Here is a 14,540-nt window from a genome sequence, read left to right on the forward strand (position 1 = left end):
GGACCTTTATATGTTCTCTTTCTTTCTTTTTTTTTGAGGTGGAGTCTTGCTCTGTTGCCCAGGGTGGAGTGCAATGGTGCAATCTCAGCTCACTGTAACCTCCACCTCCTGGGTTCAAGCGATTCTCCTGCTTCAGTCTCCCAAGTAGCGGGGATTACAGGCTTGTGCCACCATGCCTAGCTAATCTTTGTATTTTTTTTTCCTTAATAGAGATGGGGAAGACCAGCCTCACCATGTTGGCCAGGCTGGTCTTGAAATCCTGACCTCAAGTGATCCACCCACCTCAGCCTCCTAAAGTGCTGGGATTACAAGTGTGAGCCACTACACCTAGCCTATATGTATTTATGTGTGTGTGTATATATATGCCTGACGCCCGGCGTCCCCTCCTCGCTGGTCTCCATCCCCTCCACAGCCTGCGCCCTCCCGTCACGGCCTCTACCTGTCCCACGTGGCTGGGGACAGCTTGCGGTGCCATATCTTGCCGCTCTCCTTGTTGCCTAGGTCAGTGCTCTGCATGGCGAAGCTCGCCCATGACCGCCACGACTTTATATATATATATACACACACACACACACACACAAATATGTACCTTTATATGTATTTACGTACATATAAATAGTATGTACTATATAAATAGTATATACATATATAAACAGAATGTACATATATACATATATGTATATATATTACATAGACACATATGTACCTGTTATTGAGTGACTAACAATTCAGAAAGGAACTAGAGCAGAAGGGACTACCAATTAGTGTTCCAAGTGTACATATAAACAGTTTTACTGAGAAATAATTGACATTCAATAAACTTTACATATTTAAAGTGTACAGTTTTATAAGTTTTTAGATAGCTAACCCCCCCATGAAACCATCACCATAATCAAGATAATGAAAACATCCATCATCCCTAAAAGTTTCCTCATTTCTCTTTGTAATCTTTGTACTCCCACCCCACTGTGCCTGTAAGCAACCACTGATCTGTTTTCCTTTCTTTAGTTAACATTTTCTAGAAATTTATATAAATGGATTCATAGACTATGTGTATGTATTGTACTTTGGTGTCTTTCCTTTTTTTGTTGGTCTGGGTTCTTTCATTCATCATAAATGTGGGATTTTGATATTCAATTGTGTTTTTGTATGTACAGTAGTTCATTCTTTTTTATGGCATCAATTGATATGGTTTGGGTTTTTGTCCCCACCCAAATCTCATCATGAATTGTAATCCCCACATGTCAAGGGTGGGACCAGGCGGGAGGTGATTGGATGGATCAGAGGGGCAGTTTCCCCCATGCTATTCTCATGATAGTGAGTGAGTTCTCATAAGATCTGATGGTTTTACAAGGGGCTCTATCCCCTTTACTTGACACTCTCTCACCTGTTGCCATGTAAGATGTGCCTCTTCCCCTTCTGCCATGATTATAAGTTTCCTGAGGCCTCTCCAGCCCTGTGGAACTGTAAGTCAAATAAACCTCTTTTCTTCATAAATCACCAACTCTCGGGTATGTCCTTAAAGCAGTGTGAAAATGGACTAATACATCAATATACCACAATTTTTTTTTGAGACAGGATCTCATTCTGTTGCTCAGACACGAGTGCAGTGGCATGACCATGACTCACTGCAGCCTTGACCTTCCAGGCTCAAGGGATCCTCCCACCTTAGCGTCCTGAGTAGCTGGGACTACAGGTGTCATGCCTGGCTAATCTTTTGTATTTTTTGTAGAGACAGGGCCTCACTGTGTTGCCCAGGCTGGTCTTAAACTCTCAAGCTCAAGCGATCCACCAACCTCAGCCTCCCAAAGTGCTGGGATTACAGGTGTGTGCTACCATACCTGGCCCAATATACAACAATTTGTTTATCCATCCACCTGATCTATCTGGTGATGAACACTGGAGTTGTTTCCAGTTTTTGGCTATTCCGAATAACAGTGCTGTGAACGTTCTTATACTAGTCTTAGTATGAGCATGTGCTTTCATTTGTCTTGGGTAAACCCTAGAAGTGGAATAGTTGGGTCATATAGTAGGAGTAGGTTTAACTTTTAAGAAACTGTCAAGCATTTACACATTAGTTATGCCATTTTACATTCCCACCAAAGTATGAGAGAGTTCCAGATGTCCACCAATAGTATGAGAGAGTTCCAGGTGCTCCACATCTATGATGAATCTGTAATTTTAGCCATTCCATATCATAGTGGTATCTCATGATTTCCATTTCTGAAATGACAAATGACGTTCGACATCTTTTCACGGGATTATCTGCCTTCTGCATACGTCCTTGGTGAAGTATTTGTTCATATCTTTTGCCTTGTTTTTAATTGTTTTGTTTTTATTAAACTTATTAAAGAAAACTTATTATTCAATTTTCTTTTTTTTTTTTTTTTTTTTTCTTTTTGAGACGGAGTCTCGCTTGTCGCCCAGGCTGGAGTGCAGTGACCGGATCTCAGCTCACTGCAAGCTCCGCCTCCCAGGTTTACGCCATTCTCCTGCCTCAGCCTCCTGAGTAGCTGGGACTACAGGCGCCCGCCACCTCGCCCGGCTAATTTTTTGTATTTTTTTAGTAGAGACGGGGTTTCACCGGGTTAGCCAGGATGGTCTCGATCTCCTGACCGCGTGATTCGCCCGTCTTGGCCTCCCAAAGTGCTGGGATTACAGGCTTGAGCCACCATGCCCGGCCTCAATTTTCATAATTCTTTATATATTTTTGGATACAAACTTTTTATTCTGTATATGTTTCACAAATATTTTCTCTCAGACTATGGCCTTTTTTTCCATTCTCTTAACAGTATCTGTCAAAAAGCAGAAGTTATTAATGTCTGTGAAGATCCATCCATCTTTTATTTTATGGATTGTACTTTTGTTGTCATATCTAAGAAATATTTTCCCAAACCAAGGTCATAAAGATTTCTTCCTTTGTTTTTTTCTTTGTATTTCAAATATATTCTTAAAAGAATGGAAAGTCGTGTGTGTCTAAGGGTATTTTAGATTTTGCTTTGCAAAGCCCTTTCTCCTTGTGCTCTCACACATTACACTTTCACAGTTGAAGGATATCTTTCTTTTTGGGATGATAATATATAATTTGGACAGAAAAAGAGTACTTCTAATTTCTTTGCTAGAGGGAGCTTGGTGGACATATAGATTGCCCAACATCTGAATACCCTTTTGGTTTGAGAAAAGTGTCAAGATATTTGGAAGTAAAGAAGTGAAACTATTCTCTTTCTCAGCTCTTTGGTAACTGTATTGATAACTCTCAAAAAACCTAGGCCAGTCAACAGGTTAGCAAGCAAATTAAAGTAGTACAGTAACAAAAATAATTATTCCAACACTTTGTGAGGTCAAGGCAGGCAGATCACTTGAGTCAGGAGTTCGAGACCAGCCTGGTCAACATGGTGAAACCCCGTCTCTACTAAAAATACAAAATTTAGCCAGGTGTGGTGGGGGGCACCTGTAGTCCCAGCTACTTGGGAGGCTGAGGCAGGAGATTCACTTGAACCTGGCAGGTGGAGGTTGCAGTGAGCCGAGATTGCACCACTGCACTCCAGCCTGGGTGACACAGTGAGACTCCATCTCAGAAAAAAAAGCTAACAAAAATAATTGAAAATACAATTAAAATATTGTCTATAAGAATATAATACAATTCAAATAAATACAGTTTTATTCACATAAATACAATTCAAATAATCTCTCTAAGAGCATCAGAGAGAAAGTAGTTAATAACCTTTAGCAAACTTCTTAAAATATCCCCTTCCCACCTTATTCAGTGAGGCTAGACTAAGTTATGCCACAGTAATGAACAATTTCAAAATCTTCGTTAGATTAATCGCTTAAAACAGCTTTTTTTTTTTTGGCTGGGTTTTCAGCTTATCTCATTCTCTCAGGGATCCAGACAGAGGGAGCAGCTAGTATTTCAAAAGTTTGTGGTTGATGTATTAGTAGGAAAAGAGTTCTAGAGGTTCTCACACTAGCAATTAAATGTTCCAGCCCAGAAACATCATTATTGCTTTTGCTCCCAACTCATGACCAGAACTGATATAGGAGTTAAGAATAAATTATTTAGGCAGATAATGAGGGTAGGGAAGTTCTTGGTAAGGTTTTCCTTTTAATGAAAAGCAGCCCCCAAATCATTTTATTTTCTAACAAGGAGCAGCCTGTAAAATTGAGCTGCAGACATAGACAAGCAAGCTAGAAGCTTGTATGGGTAAATGCCAGCAGTTGTGCCAATAGGAAAAGGCTACCTGGGACTAAGCATGTTCAAAATGGCGTCTCCATCCTCCCTTCCCTTTGCCAAACCACGTGTATAGCAAGGAGCAGACAACATGGTGCTGGCCAAGTAGAAAGCTCATTTGCATAATAAGATTAGGGTGGTGTGGCCAGCATTCCCCAGGCATTACCTAAACGTCACACCTGGTCCAACCAATCTGTGGGCCCTATGTAAATCAGACACCACCTCCTCAAGCCTTTCTATAAAATCTGGAGCACTCTGCCACAGGCTGGACGTCCCATTCGGGCTCCCCACTCTATTGCAAGAGAGAGAGCTGTTCTCCTTTCTCTTTCTTGTGCCTAGTAAACCTCTGCTCCTAATACCCACTTCTTGTGTCTGCATACTTGATTTTCTTCGCGTAAGACGATGAACTTACTGTGGCATAACTTAGTCTAGCCTCAGTGAATAAGGTGGGAAGGGGATATTTTAAGAAGTTTGCTAAAGGTTATTAACTGTTTTCTCTTTGATGCTCTTAGAAAGATTATTTGAATTGTATTTATGTGAATTAAAAATGCCTCAGAACTATGGCTATACCCTTAACACAGAGCTAGGAAGTGCAATACTGCTAAATCAGTTATATATAGTTTCAATAAAGCTGTGAAAAAAACCACCACCAAACCTCTTTAGCATTTAGCCATAAGCATTTATTGCTCATGCATCTGGAGTCAGCAGGTGGCTCCACTGATCTGGGCTGGGCTCACACACATATCTAGGGCCCAGCTGGTTTTCAGCTTTGTAGGCTGACCTCATCTGGGGCAACCGCAGTAACTCTGTTCCAAGTGTCTCTCATCGTCCCACAAGCTAACCAAGCATGCTCTCAAGGCAGTGGCAGTGGTGCAGGTGAGCAAGCAGACATGCAATTCTTCTAGTCCTGGAGCTGGCACACCATCACTTTCACCTCTTCCTAATGGCCAAAGCCAGTATGTGGCTGAGCCCAAGGGCTGAGTATTATATTGCATTCATGGCAGGAGAGCACTGAAAAGTTTCATGGATCCAGGGAGGAGTGCAGAATGGGGACCAGTAATGCAATCTACAACACCTACTGTGTGTTTGGAACGGGGCAGAACCTAAAATATTTGGTGAAAAGCATTAAAAACTCCCACACCATCCCTGTTTCTCCATATCTAAAATCTCCACAACCCTCAGGGCTTCCTTCTTTTCTCTTCTAAAACTTTCCTCAGCGCCCATAAACACTAGGGTTTCTAACTCTAAACTCTTTGTTAGAAGCTCAGCTTTATCTTTCTGCTTATTTAGCTCTTTTTCTCATTAACAGGAGTCAAAAAGAGCCTAGAAGCTGACCCAGAAACTAGAATCCTGCCTTGTGAGAATGTTGAGGGCCAGGCACGGTGGCTCAAGCCTGTAATCCAAGCACTTTTGGAAGCCAAGGTGGGCAGATCACTTGAGCCCAGGGGTTCGAGACCAGCCTGGGCAGCAAAGACCCTGTCTCTATTTAAAAGAAAAAAAGAAAAAATTTTAAAAAGAAAAGGAAAAATATTGGGAAGATTATACACTTATGGAACTCTCTTCCCTCCATGTAAGATACTCATTAATTGTGTGATTCTTTGATTAATGTTGCCTGCCCCACAGGACTGTTAACTTCACGAAGACAGAGCTCCCCAGAGCCTGGCAGAGTGTGGCATGGAAAAAGTTGACAAAAGACCAGTGCTGGCCGGGCGCGGTGGCTCAAGCCTGTAATCCCAGCACTTTGGGAGGCCGAGACGGGCAGATCACGAGGTCAGGAGATCGAGACCATCCTGGCGAACACGGTGAAACCCCGTCTCTACTAAAAAGTACAAAAAAACTAGCTGGGCGAGGTGGTAGGTGCCTGTAGTCCCAGCTCCTCGGGAGGCTGAGGCAGGAGAATGGCGTGAACCCGGGAGACGGGGCTTGCAGTGAGCCGAGATCCGGTCACTGCACTCCAGCCTGGGTGACAGAGCGAGACTCCGTCTCAAAAAAAAAAAAAAAAACAAAAAAACCAGTGCTGTGGCTCATGCCTGTAATCCCAGTACTCTGGGAGACAGAAGTGGGAAAATCCTTTGAGGCTAGGATTTCAAAACTAACTGGTCAACATAGCAAGACCCCATCTCTACAAGATAAAAAGAAAAAGAAAAGTGGACAAAATATATGTGTTGAGTGGGGGACTTGACTTGTTTTGTGCTTCCTAGCATCTGGCATAGTGTTAGGCACACAGTAAGCCCTTAAGACATGTTTGTTGAACAATTGAGCTATTATTTAAACCTAAACTACTTCAGGCTCTCTCTCTATATATATAATTTATCAAACTATAGTGGGAAAGAAGAAAAAAAAAAAAAAAAACAAGGCTAAGTTTCTAATCCAGCTCAGTCACTACATTGTCGCATGATCTTGGGTAAGTCACAACTTCTCTGAGTCTCACCTTCCTCACCTGCAAATGGCAGGAATGGAAAAATGCTTCCTTAACACCCTTGCATTTCCCATATCCCATGCTGCTAAATAGACAACATGGAAGCTCATTTATGCATCCCTTGACATTTTTCTTCTGCGTAATTGCAAAGAAAATGTTATTTCATATTTTTAGGTATGCATTCAGAAGGCCACAAGCAGACACGATTCATGTTTACACACAAGTTTTCTTCCTGACACACACAAAAACATGGCTGCATTTTATGAAAATACCCCTTGAAGTTATCAATGTCAAGCCTGGACCTTCCAAAAGAGGTTTCTTTTTTGTGGGAAATAGGATTCCCTCCTCACTTACTTCCCTATTTCTTCTGGGATTTCTCATGACACACACGTGATACGTCACTTCATTTTGACTTTTGTCACAAAGAAACCCTGGCACCTATTTTCCACACCTCTATTCTTTTTTGTTACCCAAGTAGAGTCAACTTTTGATGCCCCAAATTGGAGACAGCAGCTCAACCCAATGATTCTCAAAAAAACTGGCTTAGTAACTCCTCTTGAAAAACTTAAGGCTTATAAATGACATATTCAATGTGTCTGCAAAATCCTTTCTATCAAAACTGGAAAAGGGCCTGGATTAGCTCTTCTCCTCTCTATAGGTAGGCCATATCTTGCTCTTGTCACTCATTGATTTAATCATCAGTGGATCATTCACTCAGTATTTTGAATGCCAACTAGGCATCAGGCCCTGCACAAGTATCTGGAGTTGCAGAGGCAAAATAAGATGAGTTTCATGTTCTTGGAAAGCTCACAGCTAAGGGTGGAATGGGAAGTTCTAGGGAGAAATACATGTGTGACTGTAATACCATGTGATCAGCGTTATACTGCCTCAACTTAAGATTAAGTTGTGTCCTGGTAAGTTCAATGTAGTTTAAAAATACCATAAGTTGGCCAGGCATGGTGGCTCATGCCTGTAATCCTAGCACTTTAGGAGGCAGAGGTGAGTGGATCATTTGAAGTCGGGAGTTCAACCAGCCTGGCCAACATGGTGAAACCTCACCTCTACTAAAAATGCAAAAATTAGCCGGCGTGGTGGTGAGTGCCTGTAATCCCAGCTACTCGGGAGGCTGAGGCAAGAGGATCGCTTGAACCTGGGAGGTGGAGGCTGCAGTGAGAAGAGGTCACGCCACTTCACTCTGGCCTGGGGGATGGAGTGAGACTCTGTCTCAAAAAGGAAAAAAAAAAAAAAATCGTAAGTGAACGCTTTTTTTTTTTTTTTTGAGATGGGGTCTTGCTCTGTTACCCAGGCCAGAGTGCAGTGGCACAATCATGGCTCACTGCAGCCTCAATTACCTGGGATCAAGCAATTCTCCCACCTCAGCCTCCCAAGTAGTTGGGACCACAGGTATATGCCACCATGCCTGGCTAATGTTTTTATTATTTGTATAGACGAGGTCTCACTATATTGCTCAGGCTGGTCTTGAACCCCTGTGCTCAAGTGATTCTCCTGCTTTGGCCACCCAAAGTGCTAGGATTATAGGTGTGAGCCATCGCACCCCACCAAAAAATGAATTTAATACCTCTGACCTACTGAATGTCAATCATAGCTTAGCCTAGCCTACCTTAAACATGCTCAGAATACTTACATTAGCCTATACTTGAGCTAAATCATCCAATACAACGCCTATTTTATAACAAATAATATTTATAATAAATTTATAATATTCCATGAATAGCTCATGAAATTTATTGAGTAATGTACTGAAAGTGAAAAACAGAATGCTTATATGGGTTGAAGTATGGTTCCTACTGAATGCCTATTGTTTTTGAATATTCATAAAGTCAAAAAAGCATAAATTGACCTGTCATAAGTTGGGACCGTCTCTAACTGAGGTATTGGTAAATTTCAGAGAAGGGAGTGATTAATTATCTGGGAAAGAGAGAGAGATTTTAAAAGAAGAGTGACAGGCCAGGCGCAGAGGCTCACACCTGTAGTCCCAGCACTTTGGGAGGCTGAGACGGGTGGATCATGAGGTCAGGAGTTTAAACCGGCCTGTCCAGCATGGTGAAACCCTGTCTCTACCAAAAACTACAAAAATTAGCCAGGCGCATTGGCAGGTGCCTGTCATCCCAGCTATTTGGGAGGCTGAGGCCGGATAATCATTTGAACCCGGGTGGCAGAGGTTGCAGTGAGTCGAGATCATGCCACTGTACTCCAGCCTGGGCGACACAGGCAGATTCCATCTCAAAAAAAAAAAAAAAAAAAGAGTGACACTTGAGCTAGGCCTGGAAGGATGAGGTGGAAAAGGCTTTCTACACAGAAGGAAGAGTTTTGGTGGTTTCTTGTTATTGCCTGTATTAGTCAGGGTTCTCTACAGGGACAGAACTAATAGGATAGATGTATATATAAAGAGGAGTTTATTGGCCGGGCGCGGTGGCTCACACCTGTAATCCCAGCACTTTAGGAGGCCAAGGCGGGCGGATCACGAGGTCACGAGGTCAGGAGATCGAGACCATCCTGGCTAACACGGTGACACACCGTCTCTACTAAAAATGCAAAATATTAGCCAGGCGTGGTGGCAGGCGCCTATAGTCCCAGCTACTCGGGAGGCTGAGGCAGGAGAATGGCGTGAAGCCGGGAGGCGGAGCTTGCAGTGAGCTGAGATTGCACCACTGCACTCTAGCCTGGGCGACTGAGCGAGACTCCGTCTCAAAAAAAAAAAAAAAAAAAAAAGAGGAGTTTATTAAGGAGTATTAACTCACATGATCACAAGGTCCCACAATAGGCCATCTGCAAGCTGAAGAACTTGGAGTCCAGTGTTCGAGGGCAGGAAGCGTCCAGCAAGGGAGAAAGATGTAGGCTGGGAGGCTCAGCCAGTCTTGTCTTTTCACATTCTTCTGCCTGCTTTTTATTCTGGCCTTGCCGGCAGCTGATTAGATTGTGCCCACTCAGATTAAGGGTAAGTCTGCCTTTCCCAGCCCACTGACTCAAATGTTAATCTCCTTTGGCAAGTCCCTCACAGACACCCCCAGAATCAATACTTTGCACCCTTCAATCCAATCAAGTTGACACTCAGTATTAACCATCACACTGCCCATCCCACCTAATGCAGTAATTTTGTCCCCATTTGACTAATGAGGAAACTGAGGCTTGAAGTGGTTATGTAACTTGCCCATGGTCATACAGTCATTAAGCCAAGGTTGAAATGTAGACCTAGCTGGCTCCATTGTCTCACTCTGCATTTCCTATGCTTCTCTGCCTTTGTAGATGGGTCTGCTGGTCTGCTAGACTGATGTAGTTCTGTAATTCTTCCAAAAGACCCATTGCTTAGACCACAAAAGAATTTATTGCTAACCTGGGTTAAAAATCTCTGGGAATCTTTATAACAAAATTCTGTTCTAATCTACTAAATGTCAATCATAGCTTAGTCTAGCCTACCTTGTTTAAAAAAATAAAAAAGGAAAAGGAAAGAAAGAAAATAAAGTTTCAACCAAGCAAGGATTAAATTAAAAAAAAAAAATTTTTTAAAAGAAAAGAAAGGAAAGGCAAAAGAGTTCCTTTGCGTATGAAAGGAAGTGTTGGTACATAAAGAGGCTGTCAATGCTGAGAGCATTTTTAAAACATAATAAAGCACAGAGGAAGTGGGGCTGGGGAAGGATTGTAAACATGGATAGTTCCGCCTGCCCAGCACTCTTACTTCCACCCGCAAACCTACTGCCCTCTGCCAAATCCTTCCTGGACCGGCTCCTTAGCCCACGCTCATTGGTCGTATAATTGGCATGGGGCTGGGGCCTGACTCAACTGAGCCAATCAGAACCCAGTGCTGGGATTTTTTTTTTTCTTTTTTTTTTTGAGTGTGAGAACTCCCTGGTAGCAAAGATAGGGAGTAGCCATAAGCAATAGCTTTGTGGTGATGACTCTGAGAGGGGATAGCTAAAGCTCAAGACAAAGCTGGAAAAAGCGGTGGGAAGAGAGCATCGTGGAAGCATTTATGTCCCTTGTTTTTTTATTTTATTTATTTATTTTTTTGAGACACAATCTTGCTCTGTCGTCACTTAGGCTGGAGTGCAGTGGCACAGTCTCAGCACACTGCAACCTCCACCTCCCGGGTTCAAGCGATTCTTCTGCCTCAGCCTCCTGAGTAGCTGGGATTACAGGCATGTGGCACCCCACCCGGCTAATTTTTGTATTTTTAGCAGAGACAGAGTTGTGCCGTGTTGGCCAGCCTGGTCTCGAACTCCTGACCTCAGGTGATCCACCCGCCTTGGCCTCCCAAAGTGCTGGGATTATAGGCGTGAGCCACTGCCCCCGGCCACATCCCTTGTTCTAATTGCCCCAGAAGTTAATCTGGCCTCCTGACTTTCCTGTACTAGAGCTAAAACATTGCCTCCTCTTATTTGGAGAGCAGATGGAATTGGAAGAAAAAAAGGGTGAGGGAAGGCTTCAGCAGGCGATGATGCAAGAGCTCAGTCGGGAAGGATGGGTGGAGCTTACCAAGGCAGAGGAGACATTAGGGGAGGAAATAGCATCCATAAAAATCCAGGAGGTTGTGAAGCGACAGGATACCTTCCAGAAACTAAAAGAGTTCTGTTCAATTAAAGGGCAGATGCACAAGGAGTCATTGGGCATATACAATGCTTAGCACTTTGAAAGCCCTCAATAATAATAATAACAGTTACTGTTATTTCTATATGGAGAATGGCAGAGGAATGAGAGTTATGCTGAAGTTGGAATATAAAAGACCCAGCCAAGCACAGTGGCTGATGCCTGTAATCCCAGCACTTTGGGAGACCGAGATGGGCAGATCACTTGAGGCCAAGAGTTCAAGACCAGCCTGGCCAACATGATGAAACCCTGTCTCTACTGAAAGTACAAAAATCAGTCGGGCATGGTGACACACACCTGTAGTCCCAGATCCTCAGGAGGCTGAGGCAGGAGAAACGCTTGAACCCTGGTGGTGGAGGTTGCAGTGAGCCAAGATTGTGCCACTGCACGATAATCTGGGCAACAGAACGAGACCCTGTCTTAAAAAAAAAAAGAAAAAGAAAAAGAAAAAAAATCACTAGAACAAGAAACACACTGAAACAATGTGTTTAAAAAATATATATATGTGTGTATGTATATATATATATATATATATTTTAGGGGCCAGGCGCAGTGGCTCACACCTGTAATCCCAGCACTTTGCGAGGCCAAGATGGGCAGATCACTTGAGGCCAGGAGTTCAAGACCAAGCTGGCCGGCTGGGCGCAGTGGCTCACGCCTGTAATCCCAGCACTTTGGGAGGCCCAAGCAGGTGGTTCACCTGAGGTCAGAAGTTCAAGACCAGTCTAGTCAACATAGTGAAACCCCATCTCTACTAAATATACAAAAATTAGCCCAGCATGGTGGCGGGCGCCTGTAATCCCAGCTACTCGGGAGGCTGAGGCAGGAGAATCACTTGAACCCGGGGGGCAGAGGTTGCAGTGAGCCGAGATCGTGGCATTGCGCTCCAGCCTGGGTAATAAGAGCGAAACTTCCTCTCATATATACACATACATACATACATACATATATACATATACCGAATCTGCCATTCTAAGGAGGTTGGATCTTATCCTGAAAGGTTCTAGGGAAACTGCTTTTTTCGAAATGCATCCCTTTGACTGCAGTGGGAAGATCACTCAGAGGAGTTTGAGGCTTCAGGCAAAAGTTGAATATTTATTTAAGTAGCTTAGAACACATCTCTTTGATTTTTTCTGTTCTGACTCATTAAAACTGGGAGAGGGAAGGTACACTGTGTCATAGTTCACAGTAGCTTTTTTTTTTTTTTTTTTTTTTTTTTTGCTTTTTTTGCTTCACAAAAAGTGAAGAAGCGTTGACCAAATCAGGCAACAGTTAGGTGACAAATTTATGGACCTATTGTGTAGGAAAGCTGGCATTGCAAAAGAAACAGTTCTGTTTCATCAGTAAAACAAAAATATGTGTCATGCTGCTAACTGATGCAAACCTAGGCAATGCTTTCCATTGCCTAAATGGCTCAACTATTTGGCCTTGTGAGGGGGAGGAAGAAGGCAGAAACCATTGCAGGTGAGCTATGACATAGCATACCTCCCTCTCTCCCCACTTTAATATGAGTCAGAACAGAAAAAAATCAAAGAGATGTGTTCCAAGCTGCTTTAATAAATATTCATGCTGAGGTGTTCTCATAAAACATACATGAAAGCAACCAAGGGCAGTGTTTCATGTATAATCAAAAGGATTTGGCACCTACCGCTGAAGTAGTACAATATCAGAGGAGAGGAGGAAATGTGATGTTGATGTTGACAGACAGCAAGACCATCCCCACATACAATGAGAAAACTGCTGATATAGATTAGGTTTCTAAAAGGCTTTCTCCACTCTAAAGGGAGGAGGAGCCCAAAGGGTGAAACTCCCAGTCCCAGGACAGAATGAGCCCTGCTTGCAAGTTTCCCATCCTTAGAGCCCTTCCACGTGGCCAGGAAAGGAGGCAGGGGTGGAATTATTAGTCTTTATGACATCTAAAGCTGTCCTAAGAAGTAAAGACAGTTTAGAGCCACTTGGGCCATAGCCAGAACTACATAATATTTCATCACATAGGATGTGGCATAATTTTATAATCTCCCAGTTGTTGGCAGTTGGGTTTAAAAAAATATTTGCAGGCTGGGCAGTGGTTCACACCTGTAATCCCAGCACTTTGGGAGGCCGAGGCAGGCAGATCACCTGAGGTCAGGAGTTTGGGATCAGCCTGGCCAACACGGTGAAACCCTGTCTCCATTAAAAATACAAAACTTAGCTGAGTGTGGTGGCAAGCACCTGTAATCACAGCTACTCCGGAGGCTGAAGCAGGAGAATCACAAGCTCACTGTGGAGGCTTCAGTGAACTGAGATTGTGCCACTGCACTCCAACCTATGAGACAGAGTGAGACTCCCCCTCAAAAAAAAAAAAAAAAAATTTGCAATGTGTGTGCCAGAAAAATTAATGTCTAATTGTGCTATTGCAGGAACTAGTATAAACCAGCTTGGGAAGATTCTATCAGTTAGGCTGTAAAATTATAATCTGCAGGTAGTGACCTATTCCAAAGATCTCCCTGGGCAGAAGGCCGTGGGCGTCAAAAGATGTTGGGACAATTTTCCACAGGACTGAATAATTAGCCTTGATTTGTAGGCGCCTGATAACATTTGTGAGCTCAGAGGACAGGCTCTCAATCAAGCATGAGAAAATGCCAGTAAACTATGAGCAAAATGCCTCTAATTGCTGCAAGGATGGAAGACAAAGTGATTGAACTAAGCATTTATTGTCCAGTAAAGTATTCTAGGGCAGTGCAGCATCCCTCCTCGGGCACACTCCCTGAGGCGTAAGGATGACCAGCAAGAAATCAGCATCTAACAGACCCCTCCTCAGCCAAACATCACATCAACTGGCTCTTTGGTTTGTTTCCTTCTCTATGTGGCCTTAGTAGTAAAAACCATTTTTTCCCAAGTGTTTTTGTTTTTATTATATTGATGGGTTTGAGAAATACGGCAAGCAACTTTCCATGTGAGGAAAGAAAAAGATAAGAGGATAAGCACAATGGATCATTGATTTACTCTGTAGACTTTGGAAGAGTACTGTCTGTTAGTGACATCAAGCCCTAGATGTTGGGCCCAGCTACTTAACCCTGCAGAGAATTTCTTTGTAAGGAAGTAGTTGTGAACATCTAGGACATGGAGAGGGTAATGGAAGCAACATTGACTAGACATCTGTGCCAGGTATGTGTTAGCTGCTTTTCACTTTATTCTAGTTTGTTCTTTGGTCTTGCTTCCTATTTATTTATTTATTTATTTATTTATTTTTGACAGAGTCTCACTCTGTCGCCCAGGCTGGAGTGCAGTGGCACAATCTCGGCT

This window comes from Macaca thibetana, chromosome 8 (assembly GCF_024542745.1).
Source record: "Macaca thibetana thibetana isolate TM-01 chromosome 8, ASM2454274v1, whole genome shotgun sequence".
Lineage (NCBI taxonomy): Eukaryota > Metazoa > Chordata > Mammalia > Primates > Cercopithecidae > Macaca > Macaca thibetana.